The sequence below is a fragment of the Argopecten irradians genome, chromosome 14 (assembly GCF_041381155.1).
Source record: "Argopecten irradians isolate NY chromosome 14, Ai_NY, whole genome shotgun sequence".
Taxonomy (NCBI): Eukaryota; Metazoa; Mollusca; class Bivalvia; order Pectinida; family Pectinidae; genus Argopecten; species Argopecten irradians.
The window spans coordinates 20,543,543-20,566,196 of NC_091147.1; the positions used below are offsets into that span (position 1 = coordinate 20,543,543).

The following is a 22,654-nucleotide window of genomic DNA, read 5'->3' on the forward strand; positions in this document are numbered from 1 at the left end:
AAAAAGTGTATAAGGCATGCTGAACCAAAGATTAAAACTCCGACTCGTGACTGTCCTAAAGCGAAATAAAATAACATTTGACAATTGGAATACTTTTGACAGTGATGTAAAACCTAAATTAAACTAAAAGAATACATAGATATCAAGTATGACCTGGTTGATATAGATACCAAAAGGTCTATTATGTATCAACTGGTTGATATAGATACCAAAAGGTCTATTATGTATCAACAAATTGGATAATGGTCAATTCCCTTAAGAAATAATTCATAACACCAGTTGAAAAAAATAGTCGAATGAAAGGCTGAAAATGTTTCTCCAAAAATTAAAAAAATCCATTCATGCCAAAATTTTAAATTGTATGAATGAATATGTAGCAACAAAGTATTAAGAAAAATAAACAATATGTATGTTAGATGATAGAATGGAAAAAAAAATAAAAAAAGAATTACAAAATAACACGGGCATAGATTTACAATAAATAATAAACTATGTACAACCAAAAAGGGGCTAATATCAAAAATGCAATTATTAATATATATTACTTTTTAAATAGTATACTAGATAGCTTGAATACAAAAACAAATTAACAATAAGATATAAATTGGAAAACAAATACTAAACAATATAATAAATATTAAGAAAATACAAAAATGATTCAGACAAAAAGGGAAAATAAAATATTTACACGCAAAGCAATCATTAATAAAATTAGAAATGAAAGAAACTGAAATCGTTGTCTGTGAAACGTTGAATGATAATGTTAAACATGAGGTGGGAATGGTAATTTAATTGAACCATAAGATACAAAATTTTATAAAATTACATCAGTGTAAATGTTGAACTCGATAATAGGCTAACCAATCGATATACAACTATTGATCTAACATAGGAACATATTTTGGTAACAAAGATATTATATCTGGAAAAGTGCGTCTGGCTTGCAGTAGCAAGGTTCGTTACACGTTTACCCCACGTAATCTGTAGACAGTAGCACATTATGATAAGTATATGAATTTCCATTGGTTGATATAGATACCGTCCAATGAAAACGTTTTCATCACAATTGACGTCTCTTTTTAGAGTATATAAGGCATCATTGTTTTTACTTTTATCGAGATAAAATGTCGTCATTAAACCTACAGGAAATAAGTCATAACTTTTCTGGTGAAACACATTTAAGCCAATACTGTGGAGCATTGAAACAACATGTGACTATACAAGGTCGAACCGTTACTGTGATGAAGAGAAAATGCGTTTGTAGTAAATATTTTGATAGGACCACCTTGGATGTGACAAATAAATCCTTTAGCAATTTCCCAACAGACGGGATCATTTTTATCATCGATGGAGATATAAAATTAGAAAGACAATACAAATGTTATAACGGGATTTGGCAAAATGTGTATATTTTACGTTTGACTTCCTACGCCCAACGAAGGGCCACAAATCGCCGATGACGGTAGGTATGAATGAAACATCATATGCGTAAATAGCTTTTGCAATATTTAAATAATAATTATTCAAAGTTAAAAATAAATACTTGGTCAGAAATGTTGCATGAACAATTTTATACATATACATGTAATATTTAACCATATATTTATTATTATGAATTAACGTTTAATTTTTAAATACTAAGTTTTGATTGAATAAGTAATCATTCAAACAGTTAAAATTCATCTTTCAAATCAATTGTGTATTTCACAGATTCCAACAGCATAAGAGGGAAGGCAAACACCGCCATGATGTGATGTAAGATGAGGAGGGAGATATCATACTGATGGTGTTATAGAAACCCACATCGAGTATTGCGGAGAACAAGGAAAACCGAATCATACCGGAATGACAAAGAAAATAAAGAACACTCCTTTTCAAATCGAGAGCAAATTATTTTATAAACAAATGCTATTGTGTTTCACAGAAGATGAATGTTCGAGAAAAAAATGTGTAAAAAAGAAGGATTTTGAATGCAAAAACATTGTTAATAAATAAACTAATGTTCTACGAAAGGAAATATTGTCAACTTCGCCCAAATAAATATCTGAAGTTCGAATTCTTTTGTTATGTCATTAAACAATATTGAAAACCAATATAAAAACTTATATATTTCTACTACAAAATGCCAAATGAGCTAATGTCAATATACAAAGAGAATCGAACCATGCGGTCCAGAATAGTGATTGTCTACAGCGTCATTGACGATACCGATGTAATAGTAAGGTGTGAAATGTTGCCGATATATCAATAACGTTTTGTTACATAATGGATAAACACAACACGTTTATGCAATCGTTTCATGGGCCAGAATGTTCAATGTTGAATGTTTTATGGCCGGATTTAAACAGTGACAACATTATAGATGAAATACATTATAACCGCAAGTGCGGCACTAAGCTTTGTTGGCGAAAGAGGTCAGCTGTACATTTTTGCTATATATGTCATCATACGGGAATATAAATGTGACGAATCTGAGGATAAAAATCATATTGGTACCAAATTATCTCAGAGAGGTATGTATAAATCCAAATTATACTATGTATAAATCCAAACTTTTGAATTGTGAGAGAACGTTATCAAATTGAAGAAATATGTTCTACACTTGTTAAAATTCATACTGAAACAGCAATGGCCAGAAGAACAGTTCAAAGACAATAAAGTAAGCTACATAACATTTATCTAGTCTGGGAAGTGATACAACATCAGATTTTTTTTTAAATTGAGTTAATAATTAAAAACATTAAATTTAACAAAAATTAATAATTGAAAATATGAGAAATGATATAAAACACCAGCAAACTTTGTCTACACACATTAAAACTGTTAACTTCCTTGATACCGTTGGGGTACTGTGGTAACCTTTTCTATTGTTAATAAAAGCGTAACATCATACTTATACCTATGATCTATTATAATGTTGTTTATCTGCATGGTCTCCAGCTACACACATAACCAGCGCTCATTGGTCGCTTCACGTATACTTCGTGCTCTGTACACAGTAGCACATTATGATAACGAAATGAGTTTCCCTTTGTAATATAAATAATATCCAATGGAAACGTTTTCTTGAAACATGACGTGTTTAGGAACTATAAAAGGGCATCGTATTTTTCACTTAATATGAAAAGACAAAATGTCGATTTTAAACATTGAAGCAAAACGTCATGACTTTTCTGGGGAAGCCCATTTAAGCGATAAGTGTTGCCCACTGAAGAAAAATATTACCATACAAGGATACAGTGTAACAGTGATGTTACGAAAGTGCGTTTGTGGAGAACATAACGATAGGTCTGGTTTTGACGTGAAAAATAACTACTCTGTTCTCCCAATGGATGGCGTATATTTAAGCAACGATGGGAACATAACAAAAACCAAACAAAAACAAATGGAAATTTACAAGGGACAGTACCGAATGGTGTATAGATTTTATTTCGTTACTTACGCTCAACATCCATCCACATTTCTACGATGATATCCTAAAGGTAGGCATTGATTTGTAATAATATTTACCAGAAATTATGCGATCGGTGTTTTACGTTATACTTAAAAGGGTATGGGCTGACCGTTTTTACCAATAAGACTCCCTGATTTTTATTTCCTTTAAATAATGTATATGTCTTTAATGAAATTATTATCGTATCCCCAGTAAATTATTGCTAAACATTGTGGAAATTATTCAAATATTACTTCAAATGTATGGAAAATTCTAGAAAAGTCCATTGGTGTTGTGGTGAGGACCATGGGACATAACTCCGACATATTTTGCTTACGTTGTAAACATATGTATCGTTAAACTAACCGCTACCGATAAAAATAACACCGCTGACGAATAGTCTTTTTTCTATCAAAAACTGGATAAGTCGATTTTGTATTTTTGTTCAGTTACAAAAGTTATTTACTTAACACCATTAAAAGTTTGAGCTTCTTATTTTACTTCAAAATACAAACATTAAAACAATGAAATGCGTCCCGAAAAGTTCATGGCAATATGCCTTATATGGAATGGAGTAATGATTGTACATCAAAAAAAAAATTAATATATATTATTTTGTGTTAATTAGACATATATTTACATGTGTAAATTCTAATTATTGTTCAAAAAATAAGTATCGTTTATGCACTGTCTGCGGTGAAGCATCTTTAATTATTCTAACCGTAATTAACATTTAGCTTTTCACTAAAGATTGTAATGGAATGTATGTAAATTATAACTTGACTTATGTGTTCGATTGTCCATAGGAAATCAATTGTACAGTTAGCGTTTACGTTTTGCTAAATTCTATATATTGCAGGCTGTCTACCACCTATCCGGAAACATGTGACTGTATGATAAAGGATAAAAGAGAGGGACACTGAAAGGGAACCATTTGGTGAATTTACAACACAAAGAATTTATTATGGAGGAAAGAAAGAAACAATCACATGAATAAGATAAAGAATAATAAAATTAAAAATTTGGTACAGAGAAGACAGAAGAATTTGACTTTCACATATATCAATTGTCTTTATTTTATTATTACTTTTATTGTTGTATTTATTAAACCATGTAAATTGCGATTGAATCAAGAACTAAAAACAGCAATAAAAAGCTTGAGAAATACCTTTTTTATAACTTAAAATAGAAAAAAAGAAATATTCTGTAAAATACAAGTTATTTGTTCGTGGAAACCGTACTTTTTGTATAAGATAACAATAAAATAGAATTAAACTGTTGGAGAGTTCCACCTTCTTTGTCTTGTTGTTTTTATGTGTGTGTTTTGTTATTGATTAATTACAGCCAAACCTGTCTTTAAAGACCACTCATTGGTCAAAAAACGGTCTTTATAGACAGGTTGTCTCATTAAGCAGGTGGTTTAAATACAGAGGTAGTCATTCATCAAACATTTAACTCTTAAAATATAACAAAATGCAACATATTAAGTGATTGCATCTGGTTGAGAAATTGGCAAAAGTGACAGCAAATTATACATAGATTCGAGTAATGTTTTAATGAGAACGACTGCATCAGTGTACTGGGCTGATGCATTGTCATTCAGATACGTTTAATAATATACTACCATTGTCAGCCATGGTGTAGTAAATTTCTCAGGTTACACGATCTTTTACAACGTAATAATTGTCAAAAATCAACAGAAACAAAATCCTATTTCAATTCCAGAAATGGTTTCTTTATTTTAATCCTATGAATTAAATCCTTATCGACATGCTATTTAATTAATATGAAATACGATAGCATTCGTTCAAATTCAAATGAATTATACAGGCAACATATTAGCGGCGATTGAAAAATACAATATATATATACTACTGTTTGTGGTTCTTTGTCTTTGCGCAATTAAAGCGTGGTTATCATAGTAGTGTTGATATTTTTGTATTCTATGTAACATAATAAAAAACTGGTTATGATTTCCAGTATGAACATTACAGGACATATAACTTTAATGCGCATGGCATAACAATGTAAGTTGTGATTGGATGATAAAAACACGTGGTTTACATTAATTGTGAAGTAATTTGATGTCTTATATAGTATTAATGACACATTCTTTGTTTCAAATCATTATAAAGGTTCATTGATATCAGCTTTTGGGTATACACACAATCTAAAATATGGCGAATAACTTAACGCTTGAGAACTTGAAAGAAAACAGTGACAATATTGTAGGTGAGATTCATTATAAGAGAGAATGCGGGAGTAAACCTCTAACGTGGTGTCACAATGGAGTAGTAATCTATGTTCTACTCCGTATTTGTAAATGTAACCAAAAAACAGATAAGAGTAAAACTAGTACCTCTGATCTCGATAATATGAAAACATTTCCACAAGATGGCATTGTACTGAGTAGTGAGAAGGACATGAGAATTGAGGGGGAACAGAAAGTAGGGTGGGTTTGTGGAAAGTACTTCGAATTTGTTGAACTTCATTCTGGAACAGAAACTCCTCATACAGCTCAAAGATAAACATGTAAGTTGCTCTTAGAATACAATCTCATGTAATGGAATATACATGTATTGAATATAGCTCCGATAAACATAAGTCTGACCAAAAATGAAATATAAAATAAAGTTATACACTGAAAAATTGTTTGTACGTGTAACAAAAATTAAAGGACTATATACCGTTTTTTGGTCCCCAATTCATAATTTTTTTACCTAAGTGTTAAGATAGTAAGTGTTGTATTTAAAAAATATTTAGACATCCCGATTCAATCGTTATGCAATTTTACCGCTACAGCTTCCATGAAAATCAACCGAAATATGCAAAAAACAATAAAATGAGTAATACTTTAAAATATATTAACATTAGAGCTTTTCTATAAGAAACAATAGAGCACTATCTTGAACAAACATAATATTTAATGAGAATATGTAAGCACTTCGGATATACATATTTAAAGAAAATATAAAGGTTTTTTTTCATAGATGTGCTTAAACGATTCTATATGAAAAACCTAAAATGACCAAAATTGACAAAATGTTCACCATAGGCCATATATACAAATGCTACAAAGTTAAAATTGTTATTATTCAACTTGTGTTTCGGAAAGGTAGTTGACCTTTGACTTTTATGTATTATTCAGATTATGTCAGCGTTCGAATAAGAGGGAGGGAAATCTTGCCATCCGAAAGAAAAGTGTGATACACCCATGAAGATTAGTCCATGATTGGACGATTGGTTGGAAAATGGCAAATGATAATAGCAAGGACATTTTCTGGAGACTATTTCTTTAAAAAAACACTACAAAAAACATACCATTGTATTTTTTATAATGATATCAAAGAAAATATATACCTTGGAAATTATAAGAAACAAACATGAATCGAATATTTTGACATTACAATTTACTAAACAAAAAAAAACAAACCGCTTTTATTATTAATAACTTTTATGTCCAGAATGATCTTCGAAATAAATGACTTTGATGAATGTCAGCAAAATTCTGTTTATGTAATGGTATAATTTGTTTGTTGTGAAAACCTAAAGATTTCAGTGATGCAAAAAGACTTACGATAATTTCAGCAGCGAGGAGAAGTTTTAGAGGTGAAACAAGACGACAAAACAATGATATTGTAATGGTTTGTGAGATGTTAAATTTTGAAGTCAAAGTTGTTTTCTTGAAATCTAAATTGTTTTACTGCTGTGAAGATAAGAAATACATTTCTTGCAATTTCAAATAAGAGAAAATCTATTGTGGTTTAAGCATGACGGTTACAACAAAATCGAATAATAACATTTTTTTTCAAATTCAGTCAACTAAAGACGGGTCAGCTGAACTAAAATGATAGGAAGATTTAATGCTATCCAAAATGCGTATTGTGTTATAAAACGAATGTCAAATTCAGGTATGATCTCGATAGAACATGGCGGTGGTTATAGTTGTTCTGAATTATCAAGATTCAATGTTCAATTATGACCTTTTATCGCAAAAGTCGTTTTCTCCCAGTGAGTTTGCAACTTATTCGCATGAAAAGTGGTAGTTCGCGATCAAACTGCTTCCCTCGATCCTCCGTTATAAGTGTCTCTATCTTGTGGTGTAAGATACTGGCTTTCAAAACTTAACCATAAATATTTATTCAAATAGTGCATGTACACAATAATATTTATAATTATTTTATAGCGAACTTCAGCAGTTCTAGATTCTTGATCAGGGTACAGAAGTTAAAGGAGTAAGTAAAGCACATATACACCATCACATGTACATGCCTTTAATATGTTATTTTAGTGGTGCATTAGAGGAACAGAAACAAATATTTCGATTCAAAGTTTGTTCGTATATTTATCTTGTATATTCCGTCATTTTATATTACAGAGTTACCCCCCTTGCGGGTAGGTATACATTATGACGTCATTATTTTTTGTGCGAAATTCACGCCATTTTTACTGAAAAGTACGATGTTACGCTCGCAAACACAATCAATACCTACCCAAAAAGGCAGATATCTCTGTAATACACCAAAACAGATAAATTACTCAGAGACAATCGATTAATTAACAGGATTTTTAATATCTATAATTGTCTTCGTCGGCCTTTACAAATATGTATCTGTTGTGGACGCTTTCCAACATCACTTCTGTGACATTTTCAATGAAGAGTTCATGTTGACACTTTCTCTTTAAATCTCTGATACCACAGAGACATCTCTAAAAAGCATCGGGTGCCTTCCATTAACGTGATCAAAGATCAATGTGGAAGCGTGCATTATTCAAAAACAGTTACATCGTAAGCAGTTCTCAATGTCACAATTATGTATGGCGTATATTTAATTGTGAACTTTTAAATTAAGAATGTTTTAGAGTTAAGGTTTCTTTCAATGTGAAATTCAAATTATCTGGAAATTATTCTGTTTTGCACTCACATTAGACACATGATAACACATGACATGGCTCTAATAGGCAAACTGTCAAACGACGATCCGATAACATGAGTCCAAAGACATCAACATGATATCAATTATCTCAACAGGAATTCCCAGGCTATTATTGTATTTATGAGGTCTTGGTTCACCTTGTTTTCATAGATTTCATATCCATTGCACTACGATGAATAGGGTATATAAATACCACTGCGCAATCTGAAAATTTCCAAGTATTCGTGCTATTATTGTCAAGCTGATGAAATTTACGTAATGATGGTGAAATGCTTTAAGACATGTCGCAGTTGTATTTAGAAATAATGAACTCATAAAATAAAACAATTGTCTAAGTCATGAGGAACATAATTATTTTGTTTTAAGTATCTCTAATATTTTCACAGGTATTTATACAATCTTCTACATTTTAATCTTACTTATTTTATAACTTCCAATCAAATATTCATTTAAAACAAACATCAATGAACGAGTAAGCTAAGTAGCAGTGTCGTGTGTTTGTTCATATACTCCTACGACCTTATTTTTGTAAACAGATTGCAAAGTCTCTATAGTAGGGTAAATCATGAGGTCCCAGAAACATACAGACATAACAGTAACATCTGCTATGTTGTATGGACCAGACATTCAGGAACAGAAGATTGGGGTATACTGACGGAATGTCAGACACAACAGCACACTGTCATAATGACCTTAAGATGAGGACTATAGAATAAAGAATATCAACCACTGACCCCGTGATGTTAGAAAGACCCTGAGATTGAAGGCTAGTTTAGAATGTCATATATCAGACCCTGAGATTGAGGGCTAGTTTAGAATGTCATACATTAGATCCTGATATTGAGGGCTAGTTTAGAATGTCATACATCAGACCCTGAGACTGAGGGCAAGATTAGAATGTCATACATCAGACCCTGAGACAGAGGGCAAGATTAGAATGTCATACATCAGACCCTGAGATTGAGGGCTAGTTTAGACTGTCATACACCAGGCACTGAGATTTAGGGCTAGTTTGGAATGTCATACACCAGACCCTGAGATTGAGGGCTAGTTTAGAATTCATAAACCAGACCCTGAGATTGAGAGCTAGTTTAGAATGTCATACATCAGACCCTGAGATTGAGAGCTAGTTTAGAATGTCATACATCAGACCCCGAGATTGAGGGCTAGTTGAGAATGCCATACATCAGATGCTGATATTGATGGCTAGTTTAGAATGTCATACATCAGACCCTGAGATTGAGGGCTAGTTTAGAATGTCATACATCAGACCCTGAGATTGAGGGCTAGTTGAGAATGCCATACATCATATCCTGATATTGATGGCTAGTTTAGAATGTCACACATCATACCCTGAAATTGAGGGCTAGTTTAGAATGTCATACATCAGACCCTGAGATTGAGGGTTAGTTTAGAATGTCATACATCAGACCCTGAGATTGAGGGCTAGTTTAGAATGTCATACATCAGACCCTGAGATTGAGGGCTAGTTTAGAATGCCACACATCATACTCTGAAATTGAGGGCTAGTTTAGAATGTCATACATCAGACCCTGCTGAAATACCTAGACCAGGAACGCTAACAAATGATGCGAAAAACTCGTTTCCTCGAAGCACTTAAGGAAGACCTTAGTAATGTGAAAGTTTAGTAGATAGACCTTAAATACCTTTCATTTTCAGATAGATGTGATACCAACAAGACCAAAGTAAAGCGTCTACATTTTTATTTTTTAGTAAAGTGATGACGATAAAACTGATCAGAATAATTAATAATAGACTAGCCAGTTTACCTCTAATAACCAATGTAGTAGACGGTAAATACGGAAAAATGGAAGAAGGAAAGAAGGACAAGATCAACTCGTTCGTAAATGATATAAAATCATTTTCTAGATATCTGAAAGTATAATTGCTACATTGTAGGGACAGGTGTATGGTTCAAGCGCTCAATGGGACAAAGGTTTCCTAATCTCTACCATGATGTCACGATAATTATTGACAGCAAATTATACACTTCTATATATAATCACCAATAAAGAATTTTCGGGATTGCCAAAAATGTACGTATATAAAGCAAAACATACATACGCTTAAAACAAGGTCGAAATATTTTCAAGATAATGCCAAGGCAAACATTATTTAAATGAGTTCTTTAAAAATAGAAAACTATTTGGAAAGAAAAAGTGACGACGGTTTTGTCGGAGAAATACATGACAGTCGAAAATGTGGTTCAGTTTCAAAAACAAGATACACACTTTTTGACGGAAGGCATTATAAAGTCAACTGCTTACTGCGAAAGTGCGTCTGTGGACTTAAAACTGATCAGAGAAGCCTTATTGTTGAAGATATGGCCATGGCGGATTTTCCGTCTGATGGAGCATTTTTAACTATCGATAGGCAGGCAAAAGTGAAAAGTTATCCACTACCATTAGGAAAAGGACGACGTAGATACAAATTAGAGTTGCGAGCTTATTCTGAAAGAAATTGGACCTTCCAACGTTCAGCATCAAACCATAGCTAAAAGGTAATACTTTTACATAATAAATTGACATAAATAATCACCCAGCATCCTCCAAACGAATGATTATATAATATTATTATTCTTAGAGAAAGAAAAATTGGCACTTGAATTTGATCTATGATATGAATATCATTTTTGACAATGTTTAGAAACTAAATCAATGCAAAAGATAAAAATATCACATTATTGCAAACTGCATTCTTTTTATATCTTTTTTTTAGACTACACAACGTTTAGAAATAGTTTTAGAATATGAGGATGTGTATGATTTTCTATTAATAATGTCACTTGTTAAAGATGCTCCACCGCTGACAAATTGTTATTTTCCTTTATCAAAAACAGAAGCAGACGATCGAGTAAGTGCACGTCAAGATAAAAATACTAAAAATAATTAATTGCATTCCGAAAAAAATTCCATGACACTATGTTCTATATGGAATGGAGTTCTGATAGCGCATATACCAAACAAAATTTATTTTATATTATTTTTTGTGTAAATTAGACATATATGTACACATTAAGACACCAATTAATGTTAAAATGATGAGTATCTTTTATGCTTTGCCGGGGGTGGAGCATCTTTAAGTTTTTGAGTTCAGATGAAATTTCAGTGAAGTTTAAAGTTGTAATTTGTAGTTGTCATTTTGTCAAACAACAAACTAAATCCTAGCAACTGGATATATTAAAAAGAAAAAGCAGTATATTATACAAAACAAAATATGTATAATAATTTATATAGATATAAAAAATATAAGGAAACTTAGTTATTTGCATTCAACAAGCCTAATTCATGTAATTCTTACAGAATGTTTCACAAAAGTGTATATGGAAAGTAAGAAACACATATAGAGGAAAAACCGTGAAAATATTTCAATAATTTTATAGATTGGATTTACTGGACAAAGTGTAACCGGAACTTTGAAATTTGAATAACTCAGAAAACATTTGTTCAAGTTGTAATTATTGTTTTTACAGGTTCATGAAAGACATCCATATAGATCGAGGGGTTTTCAGAAGAAGTGCGGTCTTATTATGCAATTATCATCAACAGCTGAATGTTTGCACAAGACTTTAATTAGACAAGTCATTATCATTTTGGAATTTAGTTCAACAACAATCAATATCAACAGAACAAAAGATGTGGACAATGATATATCTGTAAAGGTATTAACCGCTGAACAACGGTACTGTTCTAAAAGGAAACCATTGCCATGATTTCTGTATCTTGATTTTTCATTCTGTCTTTCTTCATATACTGATAACAAAACGAAAAAAATACACTGCTGTTCACAGCATGGGCGAATGATTACATACCAGCACGCTGTTTTACTTCCTAAACATCTGTCTTCGAATTGTTTAAAGATAAAATAAAATGGACATTCGGGAACAGGAATCGGCTTACAGTTCCATGAAATTAATGTTCAAGGCAATACTATGTTATGGAATAGACTTTTATACCAGACACAGTCGATAGTTTGTTGATCAATATGGCAAAATTAAAGCTTGAATAATGACAAGAAGTTTTGAGATTATTTGAGAAAAATTCATGCCACTTAATTACACTGTTGTTTTTTGGGTTTTTTTGTCGTGAAAAACATCAATTTATTGAGAGTTTGATAATCAATAATCAATAAATACCCAGTAAAAAGAATTGGTTTTGTTTTGTCATAATTAGTGAATATCAACGCTAAGTACATGTACTTAACTCAATTATAGATTGGAAGAGAATGCAGCTTTAGAATAGTACAGCTTATATAACTATCTTATTAATACAATCAAACTTGCTATGATTATTATTACTTCTATTATATTTATTTTCATTATTTGTATTTTATTATTTATTTATTTTGAAAGTGTAATGATTTATTTACAAGTGTTTTTTCTTATACAGATCAATTGTTATGGGCAACAAATATTATATAGCTATACTAATTCGCTGAGAGAAGTGATTTTATCTAAGATATCATCGGCTGCAAATTCAACAGAATAAGACTTGGAATACCTGTGTGAGTTGTTATGTCTGACAATTTATAACAACATATACAGTTAAAACCTATTAAGTTTTAATATGACTGAAGGCAAGACATTAAGGGCTCAGCCAGATGCTTCAGCAACTATAACTATGTAGTGTTAAAAAGTGCAATTTATGGAATAACGTATCGAATTTTCTGTTTATTTTTTATTCATATACATACACTCTATCCTTGACCCTCATTTGAGAAGAAAGACATTTCATTTCCGTAACCGTAAAATATATTCCGTTTTTAGTAAGCTTATTACATTGGAAGGTTGTCCAAATCACGTATACGCTTGCAAATAAAAAGCGATAGCACTGAGCTTCCGACGGATGAAGATCACGTTCGTCGGATTATAATATAGTTATATAATAAGTTTACTATAAAGCATCGCATTTACTCAGGCACATATGGTACAAATGGCGGCCGCAAACTGAAGCTGTCAGTATGCAGGATTGAATTTTGAAGATTGTTTTTCCCTTATATTTCTATGTAATTGTTACCTTAGAGGTGCTTCGCACTTTGGTCTTATTAAAGATACAATCTAAAGTTGATCGTGTTTCCTTCACAACTTCAGAGAGTCCATGGAATTCGAAACACTAGGCCTAATAAGCGAATAAGTCAAAAACTTCAAATCACAGACCAAGACGTTACCATGGACACATATTCTTACAGTGCTGTACAATTTTCTTACTTTAGATGTTATCTGTATTGTAATTATGAATACGTCTCATTCAACATTAAATATGGAACTGAACTGACAATGAAATTCAGAGCGGCCTCCAGTCTTTTACACAGTAAAAACACTCCTTTTGAAGAAAAAGGAATATGGATTTCCGATGAGTAAATAACCTTTTCGAGCAACAAAAGACCAGGTGTCTAATTTAACTCATTTTTTAGCATTCTATTGTAATTTATTATTAAATAGAGTCATAAAACATTACAAAGTACATATAATAGAGATAGTCTCTGCAGTATTTTAAGTAATTAGTCCAGCACAATGTTACTTCTCAGCGACAGAACAACACTTTGGTCGGAGGAACATACAACATATAATTCACAATTCTAACAATATCTAGTTCTTTCGTTTTTACTTTCTATGGGATAAGGTTGTATGTTTATTCCTCTTGATGAAGGAATGGAAATAAATTAATATATAGTTTTATTAAGTGATAATATTTTGTGCATATTGAATCCAAAATCTAAAGAACCTTACAAGCATGTTATTTTTCATCATAGCCATGAAAGAACTAAGTCTCTATTTCAAAATGACGTTTATTTGCTAAAAGGACAAGAACAAAAATATCGTTTAGAACAATTTAAGCTAAATGCGATGGCAGACTTCTGGGTAAACGATCTGTATATGTTAAAGAGGCACATTTGCTTGGTCTTTTGAGCAGATACGGTGCACACTGCATTCATTGACCTGTTGAATCTCTCAAACTAATTTAGCTATTAAAGCCTGCCAACTACAGCCCACAGCTATTGTTATTACCGTATGTATTTCCATTGTTGCAATAATATGACTAATTTAGTGTCAATCCAACTAATTGTTCTAAGTGACCTATCACTAAGGAACATGTTAAAACAATACAAAAAAGGCATTAGAAACGGACTACCCGCTTATACCAATTTATTTGGAACCATCAACGTATCCATCCAATATAATTAAGTCGTTCAAAGCTTAAGGGATACCTTAACCATGGCATTAGGATCAGAAGTTGCAGCTGCAATTGGCGGTGTTGTAGTGTTGATAGTAGTCGTTGGAGTGGCTGTTGCCACTGCAAGTTCTTCCAATAGTGGTCCAAAAAGCGGAAAATCTGGAGACCCGAATTGTAAGTTGCATTTAACTAAGTCCTCAAATGATTCTATGTACATATTGTTGGCAAAACTGATTCATAAATCAAAATTCCTTCGAAAACTGAATATATATAAAAACAAAGAGGGAGACAGGGTATCATATCTGTGTTTTATTTACTACACTGTATTTAAAGGGCAGCATATACCACAATATCATTGGTGCCTATAAAACGAATTGCAACATACGTAACCGTGCTATATATTTAAACAATGCATATTTCAACGCATCAGTAAATCGCTGCATCCCTTTCGATGAATAGAGTTTAACAGATTGTTCTTTTTTTACAGCTAATCAGATTTATAAACGTGAAGTAGACAATTTAACTTTCGTTTTTGTAAGTCAGGAAAGAGAAATAAAAAAGAACTAAAAAAATACCCAACAAGTTACAAAAAAACTGTCTTCGGTCATTGTTTTATTGTTTTGTTTGGAGAAAAGGCTAAAGAAATATCTGGAGTAGTTACTAAGACGATTCAATCCAGAACCATTTCTCAGTTCTTATAACGTTTTAAGTGGTTCCTATATTCTATTGAGTGTTGAGTTCTACTATGATAAAAAGCATACAGATTTCAAACTTTAATAGTATCGAAGGTTAGAAAATGAGATGCATTAACGAAATTCATGTATGCTTATGTTATTGGAAATATCAAGCTACATAGACTAGAACCACATTAATGAGAACTTATGACACAGATCAACGCTAACAACAGGCATGTTTGTCTGACTTATTTAGTGTCAATCAATCTAACTGTTGACGTATCACTAAGGAACATTCTTGTAAAAATAATATACAACGTAAGCAAGAAATACAACCCGCTATACTATTTCATTTTTAAACATTAACGTAAGTGGATACTTATTTTATAACACGCAAATACGTGAATATTAATTACCTACAGCTGAAGTGGCTTCATTTTTGTAAGTACAGCAATGATTGGTCAATCACAATATGCACAGCACGTATAAATTCAATCTTTCGATGTATTTAATTAAGTCATACAAAGTTTGAGGGATACGTTAATCATGGCAACAGGTAAAATTGTAATTGGTAGTGTTGTCGGCGTGATAGTAGTAATCATTGGACTTTGTGGAGGTTTTGACAGTAGACGTTCAAAAAGCGGAAAATCTGGAGACCCGAAATTTACGTTAAATTTATGTAATTCTTTTAATGATTCCATGTAAATATTTTGTAGTTGGCAAAGCTGATTCTTAAATAAAAATTCCTTCGAACCAATAATACTATCAATTTCCTGATTATTGATATTCATTCCCACAAAAAGTATCGGTTCTAGATATGTTGGTTTTCCATTTCTAGACAGGAAAAGACGGAAATGCTTTTTATAAAACAGTGAGTTAATTCACAATGTGTGCAGCTTTACATTAATTTTAACTCTTTTACTCCTATGTAACTTAATTAGACTCTACCATGCATTGATCTTGACGAGTCCATTATGATCTACAGTCGTGAAAGGTTTAAATACGTTTCATTTTCTTCATTTCACATCAATTTAATTGGGAACAAAAAAGTGTTCGCTTCCACACATTTCTGTGGATTTTTTTTATATATATTACACTACCAATTTGGTTACTATTTAAAAAGAAAGGATAGAAAAGACAATATTTAATAGTAAAATGAATTAGAAAACTAAATACACATATATAAACAGTAAGATATGGTATCATATTTGCTTAACTAAATTAAAAAAATGTTTTACAATTACACTGTAGTTCAAAAACAGAACATAATCATTGGTACATGTGGAACGAATTGCAACATACAAGAGAAACATTAAATTTGTAGCTGTGCTATATATAATTAATCAATACATTTTAACGCATCAGTAGAGCGCTGCACGCCTTTCAAAAATTAGAGTTTAACAGGGAGGTCATTCTGTTTTACAACCAATCACATTGCTACACGTGAAATCGGTGCCATGACTTATGAACATATTTCTTCGTATGATGCAAGAACTATAGTCAGCTATTGTGTTTGCTGTATGTCTGAAAATAGATTTAAAAAGAACTAGCAATTGGAATGAAAAACTTTTTGAGAAGTTATTTTTTTTATTAATGTGCATTGATCTCTACGTTTTCCTTTACCTATACAGTTGCAAAAAAATCTGTCTTCGGTAATTATTTTATTTGAAGAAAATGCTAAACTAAAAAATGTTGGATGTATCTAAATGCATCAATGAATCTAGCAAGGCGTTTCGATCCAGAACTATTTCTAAGGTGTTTTCTTTTAATCTTTAAGCTTCTCCTACATGTAGCTTCTATATTTAATTGAGTACTGAGTTCTACTGAGTAAAAAGGTATACAGATTTCCGGTTTTCTGAAGCATTGAACGTTAGAAAATAAAATGTATTTATGAAATTCGCGTATGCTTATGATATTGGAAATACCAGGCTACATAAACAAGAACAACACCATTGAGAACTAATGACACAGATCAACGCCAACAGCGGGCATGGTTGTCTGACTTACTTAGTGTCAATCAATCTAATTGTTAACGTTTTACTAAGGAACATTCTTGAAAAAAATTATATTACAAAAGCAGCAGAAAAACTCCAATTGCTTATACCATTTTATTTTTAACCATGAACGTACATGTTCATAGATACCTATTTATGACACCCAAATATATGAATATTAGTTAGCAGCAAAAAGTTGAGCTTTTAACCAGTTTTGGAAGTACGGCAATGATTGGTCAATCACGATAGGCACAAAAAGTATAAATTGGAATTTTCGATGCGCTAGATTAAGTCATTCAAAGCGAAAGGGATATGATCAAAATGGCATCAGGGACAGAACTTGCAGCTAGTTTAGGCAGTGTTGTTGGATTTATAGTGGTCGTTTGTATTATTTTTGCACTTTATATGTGCTTAAATGGCAATACACGCTATAGACACGGAATATCTTGTGATCCAAATTGTAATATATTTTTTTGTATAATTTTTATGAAAACATTTTGTTGGTATATCAAAATTTAAGCTATCAGTATTCTGATTTATGATTTTATTGCATTCTCGCAAAAATATTCAGTTCTACGTTTGGTCGTATTTCAATTCAAGAAAGAAAGAAAGATGGAAATGTTTTTTAACAGTGTGTTAAATAGTATGTGTGCAGATTTACATAAATTTTAAATACGTTTGATTTTTGTTACATCACACTAGACAAATTTATTGGAAACAAAGTAAAGTGTCTCTTTTCACAAAAGCCTATTTTTTTCAATGTATTATGTTAACAGCTTGATTAACATTTAAAAAGAAAAGAAAGAAAGAATAAGCATTAAAATAAAGTAGAAAACTAAAATATATATACCAGAAGAGGGGAGATGGGATATCATATCTGGTTAACTAATTTTTTTTTTACAGTTACACTTTATTTAATTTAAAAGGCGAAGTACGCAACATACTCATTGGTACATTGTAACACAATGGAGAAGCATTAATTTGTAACAGTGCCATATATTTCAAGGTATCGGTAAAATGCTGTACGCCTTCCAGTAATCTGAGGTTAACAGAAAGGTCATTCTTTCCACAGCTAATCAGATTGATACACGTTAAATAATTGACATAACTGATAAGCATAATCTTGTGAATGATGCAAGAACTATTATAAGCAATTTTGTATGCCTTTTTTCGTAATGCTGGAAATAGATCAATAAGAATTAGTAGTTGGAACGTCTTTTTGACCGATTTCGACTTAACAAAAGTACATATCGCGTCATTTTAGACCTTAATATGCAAATGATATTTAAGTGCATGGGGGAATTACGATATACACCTGACCTGTCTTCATTTAATAGTAGGAGCTCTTTACATTGCCAAAAAAACATATCGTACTGACAGTCCTCTCATATTTTTAAAAGTATGACGTTAAGCAAATAAACAGCGTTTTTTTGCCTTCACAAGTTAGTAGTATGATTAGAAGAGTTGATTCCATATATGTGGCGCACATACTTACATTTGACCGAGCCGAATTGTTATTACGTCATGTAATATTAAAAGTAATCCGATCTATGAGAACAGTGATTGGTTGATTCCTTAATTGATTCCAAGGCATTCCTTATACATTTATATTCATCTTGGTAGGAATTCGCATATCCATACTATCGTTAACAGTACTGTGTGCTAAAATGGCAACTGGATTAATAATTGGAATAAGCGTTGGGGTTGTGACCGGGTGGGGTGTGTTGCTTGGTGTCTTCGGCGGCATGCTTCAGTGATATAGCACTATAAAAAGGGCAACAGTTCCACTATACAAGAAGACACAACACGAACATACCGCAGTCTCCCAGTACACTCACCTCGCACAACATACACGCAACACACCGCATACATGGGAGGCCGTCCTTACATGACCATAGCTGTTAATAGGACGTTAATAAATCAAACAAACAAACAAACAAAAAGCGTTGGGGTACTTGTGGGTTCGTTTGTGACAACATATTTGATATATGCCTTGGATCAATATCTCAATGGTAAACCAATAAGACCTTTCCAAGGCAAATCGAACGACGCGAACTGTAAGTCTATTATTGTAAACCAGTTTATTATTTTAACAAGAAATCAAATGTTACTGAGTAATCGTATACATACGAACGTCCGGTTACCAGTAAGAACCTGGCCTTGGTCGCAAATGTTATTAATGTACTCGCGTGAATGATGAAAAATTGAAGACGTGAAATAGTGTATACGAAAAAAAAAATTTACTGTGTTATAAATATGATATCGTATAAACCCTACTTAAGATATTACCAGTCACTCTTAATTGTCTTTTGTCGAACATCAGAACATGTCAGAGGGGTGTACGGTAACATTCAGAGAGAGATCTACCAAAATGTTGTTATAAGAAAATGTATATTACTTTCAGTGTAGGTATAAATGTGCATTTTGTTAATACCAATGATTGGGAAAAGCTATTACATTACATACATTACTATTGGTCGACGCAGAATATATGAAAATTATAAAAAAAACATATATGAAATAAACCACGGGACACAGAAATAGTAAATATAAAGCTTAACTGGATCAACCAAGCTTAATGCAGTTGCACAGTAGTTCAATGTCGAAATATATCAATAAATCATTTTTATACTTTAACGACTCGATCCATGTATACACGCGTACATGTAGCGTGAAATGTGGACATATCCCATTTTTTTCAAATATGCATTCCTAATGAATTGGTGCGGTTATTTTAGACCAACTAATAATTGTATACACGTAGGTTCCATAGCTAATTAACATAGCATGACGATAGGGTTATATTTAGTAATTCGGGTTTTTTTCTTTTTGTTTTTTTTTTTGTTTTGTTTTGTTTTTGTTTTTTGTTTTTGTAATTCTGAAAAAAAAGTGCAAAAAGACAGGGAAAATATTTCCTAGAACCCCTAAGATAGAAATTTATGAGAAGTTTGATAATACTGATTTCTGAATTTGTTAAGCCTTGCCATATAAAATATACAACATAATTTCTTTCTTCGTTAGATATTGTATTTATACTAGAAGAGAAACATAAAAACAATTTATCCGCAGTTATTTAATTAATCATAAAACATTGTGTGATTTTATCGAAACAAATATATTTCAATGGGTGTCTTTTCTTTTCAGAATGGAGAATTGCATCTGCCAACACACAACAAGACAAAGATTAATGACTTCAGCCGAAAATCATCTCCTGTATTCATCAATTATTAGTACAAGTGATACATTGTGCCTATTTATTTTATACTGTTTTAAAAGAACTTTTAAAAGTATTCAAACTACTACCAGTATGAATACGTCACACCGGAAGTAACAAGTTATCCACTAAGAAACAACTACAGCTACAACCAGTCAAGATAATCAAGGGGAATCACCACAAGCTACTACTAGTTTCCTTTGAAGCGAAGTGCAGCCAAAGTTGAATATGAGGCACGTTACGCCAATTCCACTTTCACAACATACTAAATACACCAAATCAGCAAAGAGCACTATAAATGGACTTGTTGCTCCCTAACAATGACTACAGGACCAACAGAAGAACTTATCAGTCACCCTGGTCCCAGTTTTATGAACTTTCCTTAACTTTAAGGAATTTCTTAAATTAAAATTCTCCATAGGAACGCATTAAAGTGAACAGTCGGGCAAGGATGGCTAAAGTCGGTAAAAATGGTGTGAATGTATCCAGTATAATTTCTTATGAAATAGAAAAATAAAAATCTCTCGCCAAAATCTGTCTGCGTACGAAGAAATTAATTTAAAGTATAGTAATCCTAAAACGTCCTCCCTGCTGACTATGTCCGTGGTTACACTTCCACGCAGCCTCGCTTTCAATGCTTTCAACTTTCCTTTACTTTAATGGTCAGAACTGGGAAACGTAAGCAGAACTTGGCCGTCGTATTAATATGTGAGAACTTTTGGAAGGCCAATGAACGCATTTAGACTGGTTTTCTTTGCCCGACTATTCACTTTAAAAAAATTCAGCAAGGTTCCTTAACTAAACGGGTTCCCCTAAACTTCCATAATGCGTTCCTATCGAGAGTTTTAAGTTAAGCAATTCCTTAAAGTTATGAAATGTTCATGAAACTGGGTCATGGTTATCGCTACAGGCATGGACATGTATAGTGATAGAGGAGCTGATTCTAATCAGTGGGGTCAGCGAACACCAACAGATATGTGGATAACTACGACCATCCATAGCTATCATGAAAAAAGACAAAACATTATCAATTCATTTGTTGATGTATAATTTTGAAAGAACTGGAACACGTTTTTTAAAGGATTTTAAAGTCATTATCTTAGTCTTGTGAATGTGTTGTTTTATAATAATTCTTGAATTTATTTCTGGTTTTGAAAATAAGTTTAAGGACACCAAGAGAAAATAATAAAAATATAACCTTACAAATGTAAATGAAAAAACCGTATTGACCAATGGAATTTTATTTTATCAATTCTATCAAATATATAGACTACCAGATGTGAGATAGTGTAATTGTGTAAAAATGATTCTGTAATAAAAAAAAAACCTGTTAAGTATGTATCCGTGAGTCCATATTCTGCATTTGTGTGTTTTTTTTTTTTTTTTTTTTTTTTAATCATTTTTTTCTCTCTCAATATTTTGCTTGTCTTCTGCAGAAAAGGTTTAAAGGGAGATAACTCAAATTATCATTTTGATATATAGCAATATTAATTCGGTAAAAGGAAGGGAATTCGCACAGCGGACTATTGTACTATTTAAATTTTATTTTATTCTTATTTATAGAGTAAATAATTCTAATAGTGCTCGGTATCTGTTTTTATCCCTTCTTTCCATTTTTTTTTTAAATAGTTAGTATTTATTTCTTAGAATTTAATTTTGAATAGTTTAGTCTGTATTTTAAATAGTTTTTGTTCGGTGAAGCTAACTATATGTCCACTCACGTTGTGAAGAGTATCGGATGTCAGATTATTATTTTTTCTGTTTGTTTTTAAACAAAATATGATAAAAAATAAAATAAAATTTGATATTATAAAAAAGCCAAAATAATCTCTAAAAATAATCAGATATTGATAGGTCGAGGGGACAGGTAATCTGTTCACTTGATCTGTTTAATTTCAACTAAATGATAAGATTTCAAGTTCTGAATTTGTATGTGATAGATTAGTATATGTTCACATTATACATTCAGATTTTGTTTGTGTCATAATAAAATCGTGGTAATTAAAAATTCTGTTTGTTTTTAAACAAAATATGATAAAAAATAAAATAAAATATGATATTATAAAAAAGCCAAAATAATCTCTAAAAATAATCAGATATTGATAGGTCGAGGGGACAGGTAATCTGTTCACTTGATCTGTTTAATTTCAACTAAATGATAAGATTTCAAGTTCTGAATTTGTATGTGATAGATTAGTATATGTTCAC

At 31.7% G+C, this 22,654-nt stretch overlaps 1 protein-coding gene and 1 long non-coding RNA gene across 3 annotated transcripts in view; one reads left to right on the top strand and one right to left on the bottom strand.

The window, feature by feature from the left end:
- LOC138308296 (uncharacterized) lies at positions 1–22,454 on the top strand. Of its 2 annotated transcripts, none has more exons than XR_011206107.1 (7): positions 1–176; positions 216–1,462; positions 1,711–2,513; positions 4,293–5,965; positions 6,582–10,891; positions 11,864–14,738; positions 20,377–22,454. It is a non-coding gene; the product is annotated as an uncharacterized lncRNA (long non-coding RNA). The 2 variants fall into 2 exon arrangements; XR_011206108.1 differs by having other exon boundaries at positions 4,293–5,665.
- LOC138308295 (uncharacterized) overlaps positions 1–22,654 on the bottom strand; it is a 78,611-nt gene that overhangs the window by 17,171 nt on the left and 38,786 nt on the right. The window lies entirely within an intron of this gene.